Here is a 19325-nt window from a genome sequence, read left to right on the forward strand (position 1 = left end):
GTCCTAACAAACCTAAACCTCACTCTAAAATATAAGGGCTCCTGGGGCACCTGGGTGGCTCAGATGGTTAAGCGTCTGCCTTCGGCTCAGGTCATGATCCCGGGGTCCTGGGATCGAGTCCCACGTCAGGCTCCCTGATCCTTGGGAGCCTGCTTCTCCCTCTGCCTCTCTCTCTCTGTCTCTCATGAATAAATAAATAAAATCTTTAAAAAAATATATATACATATAAGGGCTCCTTCCACTAAAAAAAAAAAAAATTAAATAATATATTCCCTTTCCTCACCTTAAATACAGGTCACCAACTTGTATAGTCATTTGGTGAAAGCCCTAACATATATATATATATATATATATATATATATATTCATTTATTTATTTATTTGAGAGAGAGCAAGAGTGCGTATGAGTGGGGGAAGGGCAGAGGGAGAAGGAGAGGGCGAAGCAGACTCCCCACTGAACAGGGAGCCTGACTCGGGGCTCCATCCCAGGACCCTGAGATCATGACCTGAGCTGAAGGCAGACGCTTAACCAACTGAACCACCCAGGAGCCCCAGCCCTGAAATATATTTAGACGAAGGCATACCTGAGTCCCGTAGAGTCTCATAGCCAACTCTGCTGATTTCTTGGGAGTTTTGCCCCACTTTCCATCCTAGCGATTTCGACATTAATTCAGCCCCAGCACAGCCCTGGCTGTATGTCAGTTCTGATGACCCTGGTTGACTACAGCATAACAGCCAAAGTCCCCAGGCAGGAGCTAAGAGGTCTTCCATGGTCAGGGTCCCAGCCTGCATTCTCCTCCTCATCTCCCAAACTGGGCGGCCCACATTCTCCAGACACAGTTTGCACTCGCCTGCCACCATGTCATTCCGCAGACTTTCTTCCCATCTCCTACCTGTCCCAAATCCCATCTTTGTGGCATTCTAGAAATTTTAAAAGAGCTCAAAGGTTCTTCCATGAATACTTCCAATTTTCCTCACAGCCCCAAATTTTCTTACTCCTGTAAACAGCTACTGAATTTGGTCCTTTTTGGAACTTAAAGAGCAATCATCCTTATTATGATTATTGCCTCTAATAATTTATTACTCCCTTGAGGACCAGGTCTAAGCCTCATGGTTTCTACCTAGGATCAGTTAACACATTTGTTCATTGCATATGGCTATTTTAGAAATCAAGGAATTATTACAACTTAGAATTTTTACAACCTCAGCATAGTTTAATATGGAGCAAACAGACATGGTTTTTGCACACCAGCTATGCATTAAGAGGCATGCTGAGTGTTCATGTACATGATCTCTTCTAAAGATTCACACAATCCATCCTCATTTTCTAGACTCAGAGAGGTCAAGTGACCTGTTCAAAGTAACAAAGCTATAATTAGTGCCAAGGTAGAGCTAGAAGTAGAACCCAGATTTCCTTCTCCCTACCCAATAGTGTTAAAAACAAACCCTTCACGAATCTTGAGGAACCCCATTGGTAGTGGTCTGTCTACGGAGACAACATGGCCGGAGCCTCCAGAGACAGTTTCAGCTTTCTGCTTTGTGACTCAGTTTCATGTGAACATGAAGTCACCGGGGCCAGGAGACCAACCAAGCTCTCTTCCAACTCTATTTCTCTTAAATCAGCAAGTTAGAGACCTGCTGATGATGCAGTTAATCAGTAATTTTAACTTGGCACAAATTATTTTTTACACAACCTTGAACTTCAAAGGGCAGGGACCTAGATACATGAACTTACTTTCTTTTTCAGCTTTACCTAGGTATAACTGACAAAACTGCAAGATATTTAAAGTATAGGACGCCTGGGTGGCACAACTGGTTAAACATCCCACTCTTGGTTTTGGCTCAGGTCGTGATCTTAGGGTCCTGAGATCCAGCCCTGTGTTGGGCTCCACACACAGCTCAGAGTCTGCTTGAGATTCTCACTCCTCCCTCTGCCCCTCCTGCTCATGCTTGCTCACACTCTCTCTCAAATAAATCTTAAAAAGAAATAAAGTGTACATCGTGGTGATTTGATATATGTATATATTCTGAAAGGATTTCTACCATCTAGTTAACATATCCATCCCCTAGAGACACAAACTTTGTAGAAGAAAAGCCGCTTGCAATTCTTGACCTGACCCTCTGCTCTCTTACACAAGTCAAAAAACAACAGTGTGGCAGATTATACTTTTTGCATTCTGTGTACCATAGTTTTTGTTCCTTTTTTATGTTAAAAGTCTTTGCAAATCAAAACCACAATGAGATATCTCACACCTGTCAGAACGGTTAGGCTCAAGAAGACAAACAGGGACGCCTGGGTGGCTCAGTTGGTTAAGCGTCTGCCTTCGGCTCAGGTCATAATCCTGGGGTCCTGGGATTGAGCCCCGCATCGGGTTCCTTGCTTCTCCCTCTCCCTCTGCCTACTGCTCTGCCTACTTGTGCACGCGCTCTCTCTCTCTCTGTCAAATAAATAAAATCTTAAAAAAGAAAAAAAAAGACAAAAAACAAGTGTTGGTGAGGATTTGGAGAAAAACGAATCCTCTCATGCACTGTTGGTGGGAAAGCAAACTGGAAGGTCCTCAAAAATTTAATAAGAGAAATCCCGTACGATCCAGTAAATCCACTCTTGGGTATTTACCCAAAGAAAACAAAAACACGGGGTGCCTGGATGGCTCAGTTGTTAAGCGTCTGCCTTTGGCTTAGGTCATGATCCCAGGGCCCTGGGATCGAGCCCCACATCGGGCTCCCTGCTCGGCAGGAAGCCTGCTTCTCCCTCTCCCACTCCCCCTGCTTGTGTTCCTTCTCTCATCTCTCTCTCTCTCAAATAAATAAAATCTTAAAAAAAAAGACACTAATTCTAAAAGATACATGCACCCTTATGTTTACTGCAGCATTATTTACAACAGCCAAGATATGGAAGCAACCCCATTTATTATTAATAATATTAATAATAATATTAATACAATATATTAATAGTTTATATTATATTAATAATATTATTATATTAATTATAATAATAATAATATTATTGATGTCCATTATAAGTGTCCATCGATAGATGAATGGATAAAGAAGATGTGTGTGTGTACACACACACACACACACACACTGGAGTATCACTGAGCCATAAAAAAGGATGACATCTTGCCATTTGCAACAGCATGGATAGACCTAGAGGGTATTATGCTTAGTGAAGTAAATCAGACTGAGAATGACAAATACCATATGATTTCACTTACATGTGGACTCTTAAAAACCAAAGGCAATGAATAAACAAGCAAGCAGAAACAGACCCATAAATACAGAGAACCGATGGTTGCCAGAGGGGAGGGGGGTGGAGGGATGGGCATAATGGACGAAGGGGCGTGGGAGGTACAGGCTTCCAGTTACGGGATGAATCACGGGGATAAAGGGTGCAGCATATGGAATACGGTCACTGGTACTTAGTAGCGGTGTATGGTGACAGATGGCAGCCACACCTGTGGTGAGCATGGCATGACGTAGAGACTTGCCAGAGCACTATGTTGTACACCTGAAACTAATGTGTGTCAACCATACCTCGGAAAAAAAAGTCTCATGAAGGTGTTTTAATTAGTTACCAGCTAGTGATGTAGTGGGATCCTACCAACCTGGGTTTCTGACCTTAATTTATCTGGAAAAAATACCACACAGAGTTAAAGAAAATGTTTAAAGTACCCAACACTCACCTACATTGCATATAGTAATTTCTCAGTGAAATGTTAGGTTTTTTTTAACACGAAACTTTTTTTTGATCCTCTAAGACATATTCCTATCCTACTCCTTTCATAACTGTTTCTACCCCTATAATTAAGTTTGACAAGGTCTGCTGCTGGTTTTAGACCAACCACTTAAAACATGGCAACATCTTTACCACTTCGATAATTCGTAAGAGAACAGGGCTTTCCGAATTCAGCCCTTTGTGCCAGAACCATCACTGATACTTACTGAAGCCTTTCCTACATGCAAAACCCTACACAGCTGCCGTCTGTGCTCTGCTTTATTCCAAAAATGTAGACTGATTCAAAAAATCCCGCCACCCCTCAAAAACCGTTTTTGCGGCTACTGTAGTCATTCCCCTTTTTGTAGCTCTGCCGTTGTGAAGAAGGCAAGGAAGAGCCGGCAGACATGGTACGATAAATTGGTCAATTCTTAATCTGCTGATAAGGGTCCAGTCACCTCTACACAGCAATATCCAGGAAGAAGTTGTTTACTGAAAGCTCCGTGCTCTTCAACAAATTAACTGTGTCTTTATCTGTTTGAACTGCTTTGGTTTGGCAACTCAAGAAAGGGGGAGGTGGTAGAGAGTGACAGGAAATGGGAAATTTTCAATCTGGGTGAAAGGAATGAAATTCTCAGAGTGGATTGCACAGCCACCCAGAACAGGAAACAGGGTAGCAAAAAAAGCCTTATCTGGTGACCTTATTTCCACTGTGCTGATTCCTCTCTTGCTTTCTCTGCTTTATTTAATAAACAATACAAAGTTTCCCAGGCTGAATGTGTACATTAAAATTCTCTATTGCTGTAGTAAACAGTTACCAGCACACATACACTCCTAGTTGAGTTTCCCTTTTGATATTTGTGCATGGGCCTTCATATTACTAAAAATTATAAGCACTTAAAATAATTTGAGACCCTTTATTTCATGAAATCTAATTAGAGTCACATGGCCAGGCATTATGTGTATTACTGCTCAGGGAAGTGGTCCAAGTCCAACGTTAATTAAATTTGTGATAAAAACAGCACAACCAACTAACAAGTTTAATGTACCTGTATTAATATGGTTTGTAGACACTGCACAATAAAGAAAACACTTTTATGAGCACAAATTCTCATCTCAAATCTATATTTTGTGAGTTTTATTTTTATGACCAAACAAAATTCAGGTAAACACACTTACTCTCAGGTTTACTGATCAGAATACCTAAACTTTGTTTCTATCTTCCTTGCCTAATTATAAGTTCAGTTAACTCTTTGAAGGAACATTTGGAAAACACATTTCTTCTATTCCAGGAGAGCAAAGGGCCAAGAATAGCCAAAACACTCCTAAAGACTAACAGGTGAGGGGACTAACCTCACCAGATGGCAAGAAGTCATATCGCACTGTATGCGAAGTGTAGTTTTGGCACCGGGGTAAGTCAAGTAACCAGAGTCCAAACAGAGACTGCAGAAACAGACATGCACATGTATGGAAACTCGATTTCTGAGAGCCAGCCTTGCAGATCAGCACGGAACAGGAGGACTTCCCAATGAATGGTGCTGGTGATTATCTTTATGAAACAAAGGAATCTGGACCACTACCTCATACATATGTGTAGTAGTCCAAATCAATTCCACACAAATTTCAGACTTGAATGTGAAAAGAAAAACTGTAAAACAGAAGAGAGCATACTGATGTGATGATGAGGAAAGATTTTGTGTTATTAAAAAGGCACAAGTACAAATTAATTATATTAAAATGAGAACTATAGATATAAAGCATAAAAAGGCAACTCAAATTGGGAGAAGATATTTGCAACACATAATGGACAGAGGATTGGCATCTAGAATAGAAATACATACACCTGCTCAGTGATCGAGCCAAAAGAAAAATGGACAAAACTTTAGAATGGGTACTTCTGAAAAAGGAAAACTGAATGGCCAATCTACAAAAACTGTTCAATTTCACTAGTATTCTAGAAAATGGGGAAAAAACACAAATTTTAAATACAATTAAAATGCAGTCTCACACGTACCATATTAGTACAATTTTCCAAGTCTGACAAGAGCTGGTATTGGCAAGGACAGGGAACCAACCACCAGGATACTTACTGTTGGTGGGAGTACAAATTGGAACTGAGCACTTCAGAAACACTTTGACATCAGCTGGTAAAATCAGAGATCTATCCTACAACCCTGCAATTCCACTCCTAGGTATGTATACACTCTGCAGAAACTCTTGCATGTGCATACCAGGAGACATGCACAAGAATATGCATAGCAGAAATACTTACAATAACAAAAAATGCAATAATCAAATTGTCCGTCAGAGTAGATTGAATTAGTCATAAAATGGAATCAAAATAGCAGTGAATAAATTCCAATACACAAACAAGGATGAATCCCAACCCAATGCTGAACCAAAAATTTAGCTGCAGAACACACAGTATGATTAAAGTTGAAAAAATGTACAAGATTTCTGAAACACTAAAAAAAAAAAAAAAAAAGGAAATGGCAAATATTTTCCTCTTCTACTGGAGAGTAAAAGCTGCATTTTTAAAAGGCAGACTACTGGTGATTCTAAAGTTCAGTGTGAAACAGTGTGATGCTAAGAATCACTGTGGCCTCATGGGTATAGGGGGTATGGGGGGTAATGGGGGGCTGCCGCTCTGCTTCTGACATACTTTCCTAGGTCTGGACTAGATCAGCACAAGGGTCTGGCCCTGCTGCCCAGTGAATCACTAATTGGCTGACTGTTTGGCTGCCCTAGTTTCAGAATGGAGCTAATGAGCCCAGGGTCAGGGGTTCAGTCCCCTTGTGGTCCAGCTGGCTCTGCTCTGTTTCATGCTCACAGGCCACACCATTATTCTGTAAATGTGCCGGGTTAGTAGGAGAGACTGGATAAGAAGAGAAGAACAGATCCATCAGCTCAACTAGAAAGTCAACTTTAAGCTCAAGGCTCTGGTCAGTATACAAATGACAGCATTGTTACTCAAGCAGTTGTGAAGATGTCAACCCAAATCTTACTAAACCAAGTCAGAGCAGAGGAGCCAAGGAACTTACTTGACACCGTCTCTTGCTGCCTGAATTCATATAAAAGGTGTTCCTGTACTTGAGAACGTGCCTTCTGTAGAGGCTGACCTTGTGAGAGAGGAATTCTGAACAAGATGTGATTCTCAAGAAATTAGGCTTTCATGATTTGAAAGTGCCTCATAAATGTATGAGCATGAAATCAACAGGATGGGCAATGTTGATAAAAATTGCTGCTATGTAGCAGGACAATCTCGAAAATGCCTGGAGTCTATTTTGATTTGTTTGTTTTGAAAATGTCCCTGGTTCATACAGAAAGTACCAGAGTAAGGAGTGATTACAGGTAGGTAAAATTGTTAGAAGGCTCTTTTGACTATGGTGAGCGCTGTGAACTGTATAAGACTGTTGAATCACAGACCTGTACCCCTGAAACAAATAATACATTAAATGTTAAAAAAAAAAAAAAAGAAGAAGAAGATAGCAGGAGGGGAAGAATGAAGAGGGGGAAATCAGAGGGGGAGATAAACCATGGGAGACGACGGACTCTGAGAAACAAACTGAGGGTTCTAGAGGGGAGGGGGGTGGGAGGATGGGTCAGCCTGGTGATGGGTATTAAAGAGGGCACGTTCTGCATGGAGCACTGGGTGTTATACACAAACAATGAATCATGGATCACTACATCAAAAACTAATGATGTAATGTATGGTGATTAACATAACATAAAAAAAAAGAAGGCTCTTTCAAAAAAAAATCAGTAAAGCTAATTCAGGGCAGCTTCAGCGAGAATGGAAAAAACACAGTATCATGGACTAAGCGAGACCTACATATATGTTTTCCTACAAGGGGACATTTTGAAAAGCCACTGTTTGTTTTGGGGCGGGGAACAGTACCAGTTAATCTGTACCAAAGATGGGGAAAAGGAAGCCAGCTCTTCACAAATAGCCTCAACAGGAAAGAAACTTAGCTAATGAGAGCATAGAATAGGCAGAAAATCGGAGACTGTTTTGAGGTCATTTTTGTCACTCAGGTTTGAGTTTTATTTCTGAATCTCCAACTCAAGAAATAATTTTGTATAAACAGCCTATGTCTTCACACAAGTTTTGCAAATGCTTCAGTTTCAGGTATTCTCAAAAGAGGCCCGACTGTCTTGTCCTAAACGCGTTATCTTTCTTTTTTGATTGGGTTTTAGCCTCGTTTCATCCCTCCATGTACTTGCCATCTGGCAGTATTTTAGAAACTTCCTTTTGCTTTCTCATAAATTTTGTTGAAAGCAACCACATAATGAAGAGTAAAGACCTTCTACTTAGTCTTAGCGGGAAGCCGGAACTAAGTTCCCTGTGACGCCCCTGTCCAGGCCCTGCTGCACTGTAGATGGAGGTCTACACTGTCTACTTGACTCTCCACACGCTCAGAATTCTTCCTATGAAGATCTTTAAAGAGGGAAGTGGCCAGATGTTTTCTTTAATCATCACTGGTTAAGACAAATCTGTGGAATGCAGGCCTTCTAGTTTTGTTTGCCTTTTTTTTTTTTTAAGGCAAACAACACGAATTAACAATATTTCCTCTAGTCCCAAGAACTGCCTGAGATCAAACCATGTTGATCTCTAAACAAAAATGACTTCTAAACCTATGAGATTTGATTATAAACCTTGCCCTTGATTTTATTCTAGGAAATTACACTAAATTACACTAAGGGGCCCCCGGGTGGCTCAGTCCTTTTAAGTGTCTGTCTTCGGCTCAGGCCATGATCTCAGGGTCCTGGGATCGAGCCTGGAGTGGAGCTCTCCACTCAACAGGGAGTCTGCTTCTCCCTCTCACTCTCCCTCTCTCTCTGTCTCAAATAAATAAATAAAATCTTAAAAAAAAAAAAAAGAAAGAAAGAAATTACACTCAGAAGCTGTGTTCCATAAAAGCCCGGGATATATAATCTTTTGCAATCTGTTAGGCAACTATTTTTAAAAGTGGGTGGGGGAGGGGAGATGTGTATAATAGCTGTTTGGCACGTAATTAAGTTCCATCTCAAATACAAGGTCACAGATCACTGGAGGCCAGTCAGCTCATTTTGTTCTAGGAGATCTACTCATTAAGATGTACTCCTCAGTGAGGCAGGTAAAGCTGCATGGCTGACTATTCTTCTGAGAAAGGGAAGAAATGCTTCTGGGGAGCTGAAAACAAAAGTAGCTTGCTGAAGCTGAAGAGGGAGCAGTAGAGGCAAGGAGCTATTATATTTTTAATAAATCTCACATTCTGAGCACTGAGGAGAACAGCATATTAAGTGATTCAGGGCCCAGAGACGAAAAGACTTTACAACCACGACGGCAGCGCAAGTACGCAAGAAGTTTGGTACATGCCACACGGCCATTTATGACTAACTGCCAAGGGGCTGATGGAGGTGATAAGTGCTCACGAGTCACAGAGCGCTGGGGGCCAGAGCAACCCTGGGAACTGTCTGACTAGGGGGACCCCAGCCGGCAGGCCTTGAAGGATATGGAGAAAAGTGCAGGGGGAGGGCAGGATGGCAGGAGGGTTGGAAACAAGGATCCATCCAGGTCAGTGAGAAAATCTCAGCCTTAACATGAGGAAACAGCAGGTGCTCAAAAAATATTTGTGAAAACATTTAATCCCTAAAAATGTTTAAATATTTAATTCCTAAGTATTTTATCCCTAAAAGAGGGATTTTTTTTCTTTAAAAAGAAACTGATTAAAATACTCAGAGAGATCCTGTGAGGTAATTTAGTATGTTTTTGAGTTACTCAAGTGAAGCAAAATTAAGCCAACTGTTTCAGAAGTACAGACTGGGAAACCAGAATATGAGGGAGACAAACTACGGAAAATCATCCTGAAGAAACCAGAAAATAATATGCACATGTGAAGTGTCGGCTAACACTTTAATTAGCATAAATTCTCGTATTATTAAGAAGCAGTGGAGGAACAAAGATGAGAAACCTCAAAAAAGTTTTACAGAAGTACAAGATAAAGGAGTAGAACACGTTGAAGCTTCCAAAAACGAGATGTCACAGAAGACCCGTGGGAAGGCCAATTCCCATTTTAAAAGATGCTCCTTACATTTGAGGAGAGAGGGGAAAGGGCCAGAAACAGACATGAGCATGTGAGCACGTCCTCAGGGGAGGTCTGAAGGAAAGGAGAGAAACCACCCCATCCAGCAAGGCTGCTGAAGCGTGGGAATCTCGGCAACACGGTAAGGGGTGTGCGGAGAACTTTGACCCTGAGCAGATGTGCCTAAATCTGCTTTTCTAAAACAAAATATATTGTGGTGTTCAGAGAGATCTCTGTAAAGGATTTGGAAACATGATCACCACAATTAAATCTTCAAAGCCAGCTCTTTCTGGCAAATTCCATTTAGGTCCTCTAAGGAAAAATGACACCAAAAACCTAACACTATAACCAACACTATGTAAAGCAAGAAAAAGAGACCAGTGGGGTCCTTCCCATTCCACAAGGCCCGCACTCCAGACCTCTTGGAGAGGCCTTCCCGGACAACCCCCTGTGTCCCCACAAGCTAGTGTCTCCCAGCCCTAGAACTAAGAGGGCAATGCTCATCCCTACCTCCCAGTGCCTCTGATGTATTCCTTGAATAAATGAGGGAAAGAACTGCAGCCACAAAGAAAGGGACTAGCCTTTAACAATATGAAAACATGGAGGTGACAGGACAGTCGCTAAGGGAAGGAACTCAAGGAACTATACTCCAGGCCTGAGACTGAATATGGTTACATGCTTGCTTTTTTATTAGCCAGCTGGGGATTATTTATTTTGCTATTTTTAGCTCCAAAAATCTTAGCCTTCTCTCCCTACCACTAGCTGTTCTGAAGTCAGATAACAGAGCCAATTTAAATACTAGCGCAAGCGAAACATCCCAGACACAGGTGCTCTTTATTTTATTTTTTTAAAGATTTTATTTATTTATTTGAGAGAGAGACACAGCGAGAGAGAGAACACAAGCAGGGGGAGCAGAGGGAGAGGGAGAAGCAGGCTTCCCCCAGAGCAGGGAGCCCGATGCAGGGCTCGATCCCAGGACCCTGAGATCATGACCTGAGCTGAAAGCAGACGCTTAACAACTGAGCCACCCAGGTGCCCCACAGGTGCTCTTTAAAAAGAAAACAGTAAGTACAAATTCAAAAAACAAACAAACAAGAAAAAAAGATTTCAGGATTGTCTGTGTTACTGTTTTACATGTTTTATGTGAGGGATTTGAAGATGGTGTCATGGAGATAAAGTTTAGGTGGTGATGGTCAAGTTAAACCTGAAGCCAAAGGGCTCACTGCAAGGGCAGGGACCCTCGTGTGATTTCTTCTCAGGCGCACCTTCCCCTGTGTGACCCCACTGTGTCCGTTCCCCAAACAGCGGGCAGAGTCCCGCTCAAATTAAACAGAAAACAAACTAAATAAGAATACATTTTTTAACATGATCTCTGCCACATTTTCCCTCCACGAGTGATAATAACCAACATTTATTGAGCAAGAACTTGGCAAAGCACTTTATACATATCCCATCTCACTGAAGCCTCACAAAGGGAGCTAGCTGGACTATGGAGAAACCAAGGAATTTTGTCAAAGCCATGCAGCTAACAAGTGGTTCTAAAGCTTGTGATCTTAAACCACTGCTGTTCTGCTCCATTAATATGGACAACTGAATATTACCCAAGAAAAGTACAGCAACAAGAACAATCTATTCTCCATCCATCCAATTAACTTTTTATATTTCATAAACACTTTTTAAATCTTTTATAATAAAAAATTCAAACACAGATAAAAGTAAATGAGATAGAATGCCCATGTACCCATCACACAATTTTAACAATTACCACTATCCTGCCATTCCTGCATCATCTTTACCTCAACCTACTCCTCACTCAATTATTATTTTTGCCCCTTCTTGAGGTAAAAATAAACACATACTGAAATGCACAAATCTCAGCTGTACCATTTAACAAATGGATACCTGCATTTAGTAATCCATACTTCTCTTATAATTCAGAACATTTCCATCTCCCAGAAAGTGCCTCCACATCCTCCCCAGTCAAATCCCACCCCCAGGGGCAACCACTGCTTTTGTTTATTTTTTCCACCTTATTTTTGCCTCTTCTAGAATTTCTATAAATGGAATCACACAGAATGTCCTCTTGTATCTGGCTTTTGCTCAGCATATATTTGAGGTCTATCCCATGTTGTTAAATGTATCACTGGTTCATTCCCTGTATGAATACAACACAATTTGTCTATCCAGTCTTCTATTGATCCACATTTGGGATGTTCCCATTCTGGAGCTATTACAAATACAGCCACTATGAACATTTTTGTACAAGCCTTTTAATGAACATGTGGTTCATTTTTCCTAGGAGTGGAATTTCTAAGTCAAAAGGTAGATAAAACTGCTAAACCTTTTTCCAAAGTGGATGTACTATTTTATATTTCCACTGTAATGTACAAGAGTTGCTTACAGCCTCACCAGCATTTGCTGTTGTCAGTCTTTCTACTGGGTACAGAGCACTAGCTCATTGTGGTTTTAATTTGCATTTCTCTGATGACTAATGATGTTGACCATCTTCTCATGTGCTTACTGACCATTCATACATTTTCCTTTGTGAAGCACTGACTTAAGGTTTCTGTCCATCTTTTAAAAAGTGGATTGTGTGTTGTTGTTGTTTTTTAATTTGAGAGAGAGACACACTCGTGTGAGCAGAGGAGGGTCAGAGGGAGAGGGAGAGAGAGACTCTTGAGCAGGCTCCACACCCAGAGCAGAGCCCGCCATGGGGCTGGATCTCAGGACCCTAAGATCATGACCTGTGCCGAAATCAAGAGTTGGATGCTTAACCGACCAAGCCCTGGCACACCAAAAGTGGATTGTTTTTATTACTGAATTATACAGTTCTTTATATATATGTGTGTGTGTGTATGTGTGTATGCATATATATATATATACACACACACACAAATACATATATATTCAGGATACAGATCCTTTATTGTATATACATTTTGCCACTCCTTTCAGGCTATTGATTATTTATTTTCTTAATAGTGTTTTTGATAAAAATATTTAATTTTGAAGAAATACAATTTATAAATTTTTCTTTTGTGGTTATTGCTTTCTGAATCCTATCTAAAAAATAGTTGCCTATCCCTACTCCATGAATGTATTCTCTCATATTCTTTTTCTAAAGCTTTATAATTTTAACTTTTACATTTAGGTCCAGGCTCTATCTTAAATGAAGTTTTATATGATGTGGGATATTGGTTGAAGTTCATTTTTTAAACATGGTTATCCAGTTATTCCTGCACCATTTGTTGAAAACATTATTGTTTCCTCACTGAATTACCTTGTTCCTTTGACAAAAATCAATTGCCCAGTAAGTGAGGGTCTATTTCTATCTTTATACCACACTTTTCTCTCTTCTGACATTACCACACTGTTTTGACTATTGCATCTTTGTACTGTAAATCTTGAGTCAGATAACTTACATCCTCTACCTTTATTCTTCTTAAAAACTGTTTTGGTAAGTCTAGATCCTTTGCAGTTCTATATAGAGTTTAGAAACATCTTGTCAGTTTCTACATTTAAAAAGCCTGCTGGAATTAAGATTGAGATTGTATTCAATCTCTATACTACTTTGGGGAAAACTAACATTTTGACAACATTGAGTCTTCTAATCCATGAATGTGGTATTTCTTCCATTTATTAGAATCTTTTTTTTTTTTTTAGCAAGACTAAGCCTGTATTTACTTGACAGAAAAAAAGTTATTATTATTATTAAAGATTTATTTATTTGAGAGAGAGAGAGCGCATGGGGAAGGGGCAGAGGGAAATGCAGAGAGAGTCTTAAGCAGACTCCCTGCTGAGCATGGAGCCCAATGCAGGGCTTGCTCTCACAACCCTGAGATCATGACTTGAGCCGAAACCAAGAGTCAGACACTTAACCAACTGCGCCACCCAGGCACCCCCAAAGTTATTATTTTTTTAAATAAACAACCTCATTGAGACATAATTGATACCGAAAAACTGCACATATTTAATGTATGCAATTTTATGAGTTTGGACATACCCATATTCCCATGCTACCAAACTGGAATCTTTAAAAGAAAAATGTCGTCAAAAATATCTTATCCCAAAGTTAAAGCTGCTTTCTATTTCATTCTACCCTACTCAAAAACTTATTAGCTATTGTATTATTTTAGTCAGAGATTACCTCAAATAATAGTAATAATTCCAAACAGAGAAAAATGTAAATGTAAATGTACATCAATTTACATCAAAATGTAAATAAGGGAACTATATGAGCTAATCAAGCAAGACAACCACGACTGTGTTAAAGCATATTTTTTGTTTGTTGTATACATTTTTTTAAGCAGCATGTTAAGGGGATGGTCATACAGGCTATCTAAAAGTAAGGGAAATTAGTCACAAGATTTGAGGTCCTGAAGTTGGAAAACCTAAGTTAAAAAAAAAAAGGAGATGCTGGCTAAAAGATAATCAAAAGTGGAAACCCCAGCTTCCTCATGATAGCACAAGACAGCCTCTCTCATTAACTTTTTTTTTTTTAAGATTTTATTTATTTGACAGAGAGAGACACAGCCAGAGAGGGAACACAAGCAGGGGGAGTGAGGGAGGGAGAAGCAGGCTTCCCGCTGAGCAGGGAGCCTGATGCGGGGCTCGATCCCAGGACCCCAGGATCATGACCTGAGCCAAAGGCAGACGCTTAACGACTGAGCCACCCAGGCGCCCCTCTTATTAACTTCTGAAACATAGTCAAGTGTGATTTGTTAGAGAAAAAGCATTGGCTAGGATGGTATGTAGTATCTTATACTCTAGTGTCACAAGTCAACTCTCTTATAACAGTAAGAACAGACCAAGAAGTGACAGAGAAGCAATTCTGTAACAGAAGAGGGAAAACCCTTAGTGGGGAACTAAGAAAGGATGGGTTTGGCCTCACTGGTACTTTTTCTGAGACTAACATCCAGCAACGGTCAAGTCTTCTGTGGCCACGTTAATGAGACTACTAAGGTATTAATGATGTACAAACTCTGAATGTGATCTGGATACATCTTTTCCTTTGTGAATAAAAGGTGCTTCAGAGATAACTGAACCAAGTTTTAAAACTGCTTTTCTCTGCTGTGTAGTAGAGAAGATTTTGACTAGACACAGAAGCTTACAGGATAGAATGTCAGTCTTTAATAATTTTAAAAACATCCTAATTCTTGAAATGTATCAATTTAACTATTAAAAATATCCAGTACTCACCAGAGGTATCCCAGCTTCATGGTATAGTGTACATTTTAAATGTACCTATTTAAATTTGCATAATTAACTCAAATTACAATAATTACAAAATCACGACAAATCCTAAAGTGTGTGTGTGTGTGTGTGTGTGTTGGAGGTAAAGGTGAGGGTCACAGAAAGAAAATCCTCTGTTAGGTGTTTTTCAGCACTGTAATCTTGTCATTTTTTCCCTAAAAGAAGGACTGGACAGAAAATAACTAAAAGAAATATGGCCAGGTCTGGAGAAACATACGCTATTGCTTTAAAATGAACATGAAAGAGATGGGTCTGGGTCATGCACACGCACATCTATGGATTACTCATGCTCTCTTCCAGAGCCTATCCCTGACACAGCTGTGAAGTAGGCAAAATTTATCTTTAGATTCTCTTACTTCCCCTTCTGGGCTACAGTTTTCTCTTCTGCTCAATGCCTCATGCAGTCCACAGTAGCACCAAACCCAGGCCTGCCCTGTTTGGAATGTGGCCTTTTCCTTAAAGCAGTGTTTTTCCTTTCCCCTCTTGCTCTACTTCTCTCCAATCCTCCAATAAAGTTGAAGTTAAATTCTCTTCTTCTCAGTTAATCAACTGTAAGGAATGTAATGTAAATGAATTCACATTGGCATGTAAATGACTAGTGTTTTTTTATTCCTCCCATGTGTACTAGCATTCTAGAGGTTTGTTAAACTAAAGGAATATATTCCTTAGGAGGAAACCTCAATCTGTAGGATACCCAATGAAGAAACTTTGGAGAAGTCTGGGTTTCCTCAAACCATACAAGCACCATCAGACTGGCAGAATTCTTCATAGGGCCAGGCCTTATCACCCCTAATAGAGGTAAAGTCACTACCCCCATTGACTAGCAAAGGGCTGGTGAAAAACTGTGGTGGATGCACAGATTTTGAAAACCTATTTAAAAGTGAAATGCACATCTAAAAGTAATGTAATTCCAACAGTTTCCTCTTCTCAATGTAAGATAAAACTGAATGATAACAAGGGTGCCAAGACCATTCAATGGGGAAAAGACAGCCTTGAACAAACGGTGCTGGGGAAACTGAATATCCATAGGCAAAAGAATGAAACTGCTCCCATACCTTATACCATATACAAAAATTAACTCAAAATGCATCAAAGACCTAAAGGTGAGACCCAAAACTATAAAACTCTTAGGAAAAAAACACAGGGAGAAAGCTTCATGACAATGAATTATTTGATATGACACCAAAACACAGACAACAGCAACAAATAAATTGTACTTCATCAAAATTTAAAACTTTAATGTATCAAAGGATACTATCAACAGAGTGAAGAGGCAACCTATAGAATGGGAGAAAATATTTGCAAATCATATATCTGGTAAGAGATTAATATCCAGAATATATAAAGAATTCCTACACTCAACAACATAAAAAACCAAACAACTCAATTTAAAAATAGGCAAAGGACTAGAGCAGACATTTCTCCAAAGGAGGTATACAAATGGTATATATAATCACATGAAAAGATGCTCAACATCATTAATCATCAGGGAAATGTAAATCAAAACCACAATGAGATATCACTTCACACCCATCAGGATGGCTACTATGGAAGGAAAGAAGGAAGGAAGGAAGGGAGAGAGAGAGAGAGAGAGAAAGAAAGAAAGGTTGATGAGGATATAGAGAAAATGGAACTCTTGTGCATTGCTAGTGGAAATGTAAAATGTAAATGTGGAAAACCGTATGATGGTTCCTCAAGAAATTAAAAATATAATTACCAAATGATCCAGCAATTCCACTTTTAGTATATACCCAAAAGAACTGAAAGCAGGGACTCAAACATATTTTTACATCCATGTTCATAGCAGCATTATTCACAAAAGCCAAAAGCTGGAAGCAACTCAAGTGTCCTTTGACAGATGAATGTATAAACAAAATATGGTATATACATATACCATACAATGGAATATCACTTAGCCCTAAAAGGGAAGGAAATTTTGACACATGCCATAACATGGATGAATCTTAAAGACATTATGCTAAGTGAAATAAGCTTGTCACAAAAGGACAAATGTTGTATGATTCCACTTCTATGAGATGCCTAGAGTAGTCAGATTTATAGAGACAGAAGGTAGAACAATAGTTGCCAGGGACTAAGGGGAGGGGGCAATTGGGAGTTAGTATTTAATGGGTATAAAGTTTCATCTGGGGATGATGGAAAAGTTCTGGGAATGGATGGTGGTGAATGTGAATGTACTTTCACGCCACTGAATTGTATACTCAAAAAGAGTTAAAATGAAAAAAAATTTTTTAAGTTAAAATGATAAATTTTATGCTTACCACACACACACAAAATTGAACAAGCTTTTGAGGTGATTACCACACAAACTCAAGTTTATAATCTAAAATATATGTCCAATTTTAAAAAAATATTTAATACTAAAAAAATACATAATACTAAAAAAAGGTGATCTGATTCTTCCATTTTGACTCTGGGACATGCAACAATAAGGACTTCCCAGTCTCCCCAGATCTAGTTTTTGTTGTTGTTGTTTTTTAAGTATAACTAACATACGGTGTTGTATTAGTTTCAGGTGTACAATATAATCATTCAATACTTCTACACATTGCGGCAGCTGGATGGCTCAGTTAGTAGAGCATGAGACTTTTGATCATGGGGATGTAAGTTTGAGCCCCATTTTGGGTGGAGAGTTTACTTAAAAAAACAAATAAAATCTAAAAACAAACAAAAAACAACAACACTTCTACACATTACTCAATGCTCATCTTGATCCCGTTATCTATTTCACCCATCTCCCCTACCCACCTCCCCTCTGGCAACCACCAGTTTCTTCTCTGTATTTAAGCGTCGGGTTTTTTTTGTCTTTTTCTTTGTTTTGTTTCTTAAGTTCCACATATGAGTGATATCATATAGTATTTGTCTTTCTCTGACTTATTTCACTTAGCATTATAACTTCTAGGTCCATCCATCTTATTGCAAATGGCAAGATCTCATTCTTTTTTATGTTTATTACTCCACTATATATGTGTGTGTGTGTGTATACATGTGTGTATATACATATACACATATACCACATCTTTATCCATCTATCAATGGACAAAGGTTGCTTCCAATCTTGGCTATTGTAAATAACACTACAATGAACATATGGGTGCATATATCTTTTCGAATTAGTGTTTTTGTTTTTTAGAGGGCAAATACCCTGGAATGGAATTAGTGGATCATATGGTAATTTTATTTTTAATTTTTTGAGAAACCTTCATACTGTTTTCCACAGTGGCTGCACCAATTTACATTCCTACCAACAGTGCATGAGGGTTCCTTTTTCTCTACATCCTTGCCAACATTTGTTATTTCTTGTCTTTTTGATACTAGCTATTCTGACAGCTGTAAGGTGATATCTCACTGTGGTTTTGATTTGCATTTCCCTGGTGATTAGTGATGTTGAGTATCTTTTCATGTGTCTGTTGGCCATCTGTATGTCTTTCTCTGAAAAATATCTAGTCAGGTCCTCTGCCCATTTATAATCAGATTATTTGGGGTTTTTTTGGTGTTGAGTTATACAACTTCATTATATATTTTAGACATTAACCCCTTATTGGATATATCATTTGGAAATATCTTCTCCCATTCAGTACACTACCTTTTTGTTGATGGTTTCCTTTGCTGTGTGAAAGCTTTTTATTTTGGTGTAATTCCAATAGTTTAATTTTGCTTTTGTTTCCCTTGCTTGAGGAGACATACCTAGAAATATGTGTTTATGACCAATGCCAAGAAATTACTGCCTGTGTTTTCTTCTAAGAGTTTTATGGTTTCAGGTCTCAATTTAGGTCTTCAATCCATTTTGAGTTTATTTTTGTGTATGGTGTGAGAAAGTGGTCCAGCTACTGGACAGCCTCATGCAAAAGAATCAACTACATTACTTTCTTACACCACCCACAAAAATGATCATTGGATCTAGTTTAACAGCAATTTGGTTGGCTGGACTAGGTGGGGTAGGCCACACCGAGCAGAAGGTCTGTAAGCTCTGGCTGGCCCAACTGCCGACGCTGCTGGCCCCTGGCAGCATTTGTGGCCACCCTCAGAAGAAACACCCTGGGCCCTTACAGAGCAACCCTGTGTGAACTGCTTCCCAACCACAAGTCTGAGAAGGGCTTTGCCCCCTCTCTGATTAACAGTACCAGAGTCCCCACTCCCGCCCCCTTTTTTTTTTTAAGATTTTATTTATTTGAGAGAGAAAGAGTGAGCAAGCAAGAGAGAGACCGAGCATGAGCAGAGGGAGAGGGAGAAGCAGGCTCCCCAGTGAGCAGGGAGCCCAGCGTGGGGCTT

The 19325-nt window shown here is 39.5% G+C and overlaps 1 long non-coding RNA gene across 7 annotated transcripts in view; it reads right to left on the reverse strand.

Annotated features, from left to right (window-relative positions):
• LOC115941665 (uncharacterized) overlaps positions 1-19325 on the reverse strand; it is a 188306-nt gene that overhangs the window by 102729 nt on the left and 66252 nt on the right. The gene's annotated exons all lie outside the window — the stretch shown is intronic.

Source organism: Leptonychotes weddellii, chromosome 9 (assembly GCF_054177405.1).
Source record: "Leptonychotes weddellii isolate Sample4059 chromosome 9, ASM5417740v2, whole genome shotgun sequence".
In the NCBI taxonomy this organism is placed as follows: domain Eukaryota; kingdom Metazoa; phylum Chordata; class Mammalia; order Carnivora; family Phocidae; genus Leptonychotes; species Leptonychotes weddellii.